Genomic DNA, 6411 nt, shown 5'->3' with positions numbered 1-6411 from the left:
TTATTCTGTCTAACCTGGTCACTCCTAAGGAGAACCTCAACATCTTCATCTCTGCTACCTCCATCTCAGCCTCTTGTCTCTTTCTCACTGCTACCGTCTCTAACCCATAGAGCAGAGCTGGTCTCACCACTGTCTTGTACACCTTTCCTTTGAGTCTTGCTGACACTCTTCTGTCACACAACACTCCTGACACTTTCCTCCACCCGCTCCAACCTGCCTGCACTCTCCTCTTCACCTCTTTTCCACACTCTCCATCACACTGAACTGTTGACCCCAAGTACTTAAACTCCTGCACCTTCTTCACCTCAGCCCCCTGTAACCTAACGCTTCTACCTTGATCCCTCTCGTTTAGACACATGTACTCTGTCTTACTACGACTGACCTTCATGCCTCTTCTTTCCAGAGCAAACCTCCACCTCTCTAGCTGTTCCTCCACCTGCTCTCTACTCTCACTGCAAATCACAATGTCATCCGCAAACATCATTGTCCAGGGAGATTCCTGTCTGACCTCATCTGTCAGCCTGTCCATCAGCATAGCAAACAAGAAGGGACTCAAAGCTGATCCTTGGTGTAGTCCCACCTCCACCTTGAACTCCTCTGTCTGACCTACAGCACATCTCACCACCGTCATACTTCTCTCATACATGTCCTGAACTACTCTGACGTACTTCTCTGCCACTCCCGACGACCTCATACAGTACCACAGCTCCTCCCTCGGCACCCTGTCATACGCCTTCTCTAAATCTACAAAGACACAATGCAGCTCCTTCTGACCATCTCTGTACTTTTCCATCAACATTCTCAAAGCAAAAACAGCATCAGTGGTGCTCTTACGGGGCATGAAACCATACTGCTGCTCACAAATCTCCACCTTCTTCCTAAGCCTGGCTTCCACTACTCTTTCCCACAGCTTCATTGTGTGGCTCATCAACTTTATTCCTCTGTAGTTGCTGCAGTTCTGCGTGTCACCCTTGTTCTTAAAGATCGGAACCAGAACACTTCTCCTCCATTCCTCAGGCATCTTCTCACTCTCTAGAATCCTATTGAACAAACTGGTTAGAAACTCCACTGCTGCCTCTCCTAAGCACTTCCACACCTCCACAGCTATGTCATCAGGACCAACAGCCTTTCCACTCTTCATCCTTTTCAGAGCCTTCCTCACCTCATCCTTTCCAATCTCTGCTATATCCTGCTCCACAACATCCACATCTTCCTCCCTTCTTTCCCTGTCATTTTCCTCATTCATCAGATCCTCAAAATACTCCTTCCATCTTTTCTGCACACTCTCCTGTGTTGTTAGCACCTTTCCATCTCTGTCCTTAATCACCCTTATCTGTTGCACATCCTTCCCATCTCTATCTCTCTGTCTGGCTAGCCTGTACAAGTCCTTCTCTCCTTCCTTTGTGTCTAACCTGTCATACAGCTCATCGTAAGCTTTCTGTTTGGCCTTTGCCACCTCCCTCTTCACTCTACGCTGTGCTTCCTTGTACTCCTGTCTACTTTCCTCAGTCCTTTCTACATCCCACTTCCTTCTAGCTAACCTCTTCCTCTGGATGCATTCCTGTACTTCCTCATTCCACCACCAAGTGTCTTTACCTTCTTTCCTCTTTCCAGATGACACACCTAGCACCTTCCTACCTGTTTCCCTGATAACTTCTGCTGTGGTTTCCCAGACATCTGGAAGCTCATCCTGACCACCCAGAACCTGTCTCAACTTCTGCCTGAATTCCTCACAAGTTTCTTCATTCTTTAGCTTCCACCACTTGGTCTTCTTCTCTGTCTTCCCTCTCTTCTTCTTCCTGACCTCCAGAGTCATCTTACACACCACCATGCGGTGCTGTCTGGCTACACGCTCTCCTACCACCACTTTGCAGTCACTAACCTCTCTCAAATGACCTCGTCTACATAGGATGTAGTCCACCTGCGTACTCCTACCTCCACTTCTGTATGTCACTCTATGTTCCTCTCGCTTCTGGAAGTAAGTGTTGACTACAGCCATTTCCATCCTCTTAGCAAAGTCCACCACCATCTGTCCTTCCAGATTCCTTTCCTTCACACCAAACCTGCCCATCACCTCCTCATCACCTCTGTTGCCCTCACCAACATGCCCATTGAAGTCTGCTCCAACAACAACTCTCTCTCCTCTGGGGATACTCTCTATGACCTCATCAAACTCACTCCAGAATCTCTCCTTCTCTTCTAACTCACAGCCAACCTGTGGCGCATACCCACTGACTACATTCATCATCACCCCTTCAATTTCTAGCTTTAGGCTCATCACTCTGTCTGAGACTCTTTTCACCTCTAGAACATTGTTCACAAACTCCCCCTTCAAGATCACTCCTACCCCGTTTCTCTTCCTATCCGGTATGAAAGTCTTGTGAATGATTCGCATGGTTATTTTGGCAATTTTTACGCCGGATGCCCTTCCTGACGCAACCCTCTCTATTTATCCGGGCTTGGGACCGGCACAGAAGTCACTGGCTTGCAACCCCTATGGCTAGATTGAGGTGATTTCTTCATGATTAGTTCAAATATCATTCTTGTCTGGGCTGTTGTTGCTACACTCCTCCTCTGCATTTTCGCTGTTTTTTTGAGAAGAAAAAAAAAAAGTGGAGTAGAGTGAAGACTGACACTGTTTAAAACTTGCTTTGCTTAATAAGATGTGTGTCTGTCATGAAGAAAACTCTAATTTAGTTTAGTGTTTAATGAGGTTAAAGGTCATTATCGTAACATTTCATCACTTGAACACACTTGCCAAAGTCAAAAAAATTATACAACTTCTACTGTATGTGCCATCAGGTTAAGATGATGTTGTAGCACCACTGTCTGAGCGAAGAGAAAACTTTTGGGGACGTCAAGGACTTTAAATTTCTAATGAATGTGCAGATGCTTGTGTAACTTAAAAAAAAAAAAACATGCAGATATTTAACAATATTAATATAGTTGGCTCACAAATAAAGCTGAAATAATAAAAAATAGTCTCATTGGTGAATTTGAAAGTATAAATAATTTGTCTCTTTGTCTCCTGTTCCCTGCTGTTTATTTTTCTGTCTACTGTTTATAATTTGACCACATGATATTTATATGCTAAAAAGCTACTATAAAACTATGTTCCAGCTAAAATAATAAAAAATGTTTTAGAGCACCTGAAGAAAAATCTGACAAGTGGTTAATAAAGTCTAGAGCAGGTGAGGTGGTGAAAAAGACTAGTTAGGGGACTGGAGAACAGGGGACACAAGTGCAGGGAAGTCTAAATAAGCAGATTTAGGGGGATCAGGAGCAATGTCATGCAAACCAAAATCCAAAGTATGGGTTGGGTTCAAAAACAGGAGGATACCAAAAACAAAGTCCGAGAATGCAAACAGAGTTCAAAGTCCCCAATCAAAGAATTGGAGAAAAATAGCAAAGGCAGTGTTAATGGTGATCAGAACCACAGTCCACAATCCAAAAGGCTAATCAGAGACAGAACAGGGTCAGAGTGAGAGGTCTTAAAGAGGTCTTAAAAATCCAGAGAACAAGACCATGGCAAAGATCCAGGGTAAAATTCACCATGCAGGTAAGTGAGGATCAAATGGTTTCTTTGGGAAGAAAACAGCACAATCTGAGGCCTGAAAGGAGATTATAAAGCAGAAGGTGAGCACAGGCGAAACCTTTCAGTTAATCAATTCAATTCAATTCAATTCAATTTTATTTGTAGAGCGCTTTTTACAATTGACATTGTCACAAAGCAGCTTTACACAACCAAAGAACAGTACATGAACAGTGTATGTGTATGAGTCATAATAATCTGATTGTCCCTGATGAGCAAGCCGAGGGCGACAGTGGCAAGGAAAAACTCCCTGAGAAGGCAACAGGAAGAAACCTTGAGAGGAACCAGACTCAACAGGGAACCCATCCTCATATGGGTGATTACATGCTGTGTAGGCAGCAGGCAGTCCAGTATAACAGTTAATGTCTTTAAGTTAATGTGGAGTCCAGTTCGTTATTGCAGGCAGACTTGTTCCATTCCTTGACTAAGGAGCGTTTGGTCGAGACCTCCAAGAAACGGCTTCCGACGTCCGCCAAGGCCAAGACCGACTTCATGGTAGCGTGTGACCAACTCCAGTATCCAAACGCATCCCATAGGGCAAACGGTGGATCCAAGCGACGAAATCTCCGGCCAGAAGTTGGGCATCAGGACGAGTCAGACAGGTCCAGAGGGCAGACGGTGGAGTGAAGTGTAGCTCGACAGAGAGACAGGAAGAGGGAAATAGAGAGGTAGAGAAAGAGAGAGATGGCAGTTAGTTACGATCACAGTCAGATAAAGTTTGAGGTGAATGTATATGTAGAATAGTGCAGCGGGACTCCAGCAGGACTAATTATGACAGCCTAACTAAAATGGTGGGCCAGAAGGAAACACAGACATGAGGGCTCCCTGGGATGTAGAGCAACCGAACACTTCTCCATCAACAAACCTGAGTGATCAGTGAGAGTTGGGAAGACAGCATCTAAACATACCAGTTCACCATAATGCTCTACGTCCATGAGTCCTTCCCAGATCTATTTACTCAAATGCTTGACTAAATAAATAGGTTTTCAGCCTAGACTTAAATACTGAGACTGTGTCTGAGTCCCGAACGCTATTTTGAAGGCTATTCCATAACTTTGGGACTTTGTAAGAAAAAGCTCTGCCCCCAGCTGTAGTTTTTAGGATACGAGGCACTGACAGGCAGCCAGCATCCTTTGATCGAACTTTGTTTTCTTTATTTCAGATTTCAACAATGCTTCTTGTGAAGAACAGACCGACCCTGAACTTCCATTTTAATGTCCTCATGGTTTCTGTTTTCCACACTGTTGTCTTCTTTACTCTGATCTGTTCTTGTGGAGGTAAATTAAATACATCGCTCATGGTTTGATTCAAATTAACATGGAAAAGTCATGTATGTCACTGGAATTATTAGATTCTGAGAATTTAAGGTTTGAAATTATTATTTAACTACAGTAATGTGGAAAAAAACATTCAGTGACACACAATACAGGAGGCAAATGAAACAGACTGTGATGCTGCAGCACTGAGTTGATTTTTTTCTAGTTTGGACTTTAACACTATCTTTAAATTGTATATCCTGTTATACCTGACAAGTGTTTTTCAGCTTTTCTACTGGTGCTTAATTTTTTAATTCCCAATATTGGTAGTAGTCCAACAGCATATGTGTGTCAACCAGAGACTGCACCTCATTTTCTTCTTCTCAGTATCTTTGCCAAAATGGATTAGAGATGAATCACCTGTAAATATGAAGAGTTGTTTCAAGAAGTTTGGGTGGGATGAGAGAGAGTAAGAAACAGGAACTGAGTGACTTCCAGGTCTGATTGGACGAGACAAGTTAGTATGTGGAATAAATAACAAACTAATAACTGAGATAAAGACATTAAGTCATAATTGCACATAACCCATCTTGACATGAGGTAAGAGTAAACCATGAGCACAGAGCAGAGAGGCTGCAGGAGAGAGAGGTCAAGGTGGCAGAAGCTCCTCAAAATGACCTCCTCTAAGAAACAAGGTCGGAGTTGTCATGGTTTATTTTAAAAGACATAGAAAACAGCTCCAATGCCATGTAGAAGACCAGAGCAGAGTAAATCTGATAACAAGCAGGAACGATTTAAGTTTAATAATTAACATAGTATCCCATAGTTGTAATTTTCCAAAAACATTATGTTTACAGTTCTGACAGTATTCCCATTATTACAGACAATGAGCTTAGAGAAATACATCAAATTTATGCTTAATTGTAATGAAGGAACGTGTAATTTAAGGGCAATATTACGACTTTTATCAAATTTGTTTTCTGTTTTTCTGTCGAAATTACTAATATAAATCTGTATCTTCTCAGCTCAGCCTCAGCTGACTGGTCCGTCTCAGCCAATAGTGGCAGTAGTTGGTGATGACATCATTTTACCATGCCACCTCCAACCTGCTGAAGATGCTTCAGACTTGACTGTGGAGTGGACGAGACCTGACCTGGACCCCAGATATGTCCATGTGTCGGATTACGGGGAAGAACTACTAAGTTCAGAACATCCGTCATATAGAGAAAGAACATCTCTGTTCATTGATGAACTAAAGAACGGAAACATTTCACTGAAACTTTCTAAAGTGAAACCTGCTGATGAGGGAAAATACAGATGTTTCATTCCAGAATTAAGTCAAGAGTCTACTGTTCAACTTGTTGTTGGTAAGTTAATGTTTAAATTCATTATGATTTACAGTATTCATGTATTATTACCTTAGATTGAAATATTCAATATATACCCATACTACATATGTAGCATTTTGCTTTTAGTAAACATGTTATAAATTGTTTTCCTCTCTCCTATTATCAGTTGCTGTCTCCTCACCTGTTATCCAGACACACAATGCAGTGGTTTTAC

This window comes from Anabas testudineus, chromosome 18 (genome assembly GCF_900324465.2).
Source record: "Anabas testudineus chromosome 18, fAnaTes1.2, whole genome shotgun sequence".
NCBI classification, from domain to species: Eukaryota; Metazoa; Chordata; class Actinopteri; order Anabantiformes; family Anabantidae; genus Anabas; species Anabas testudineus.
This window is presented reverse-complemented; position numbering follows the sequence as displayed.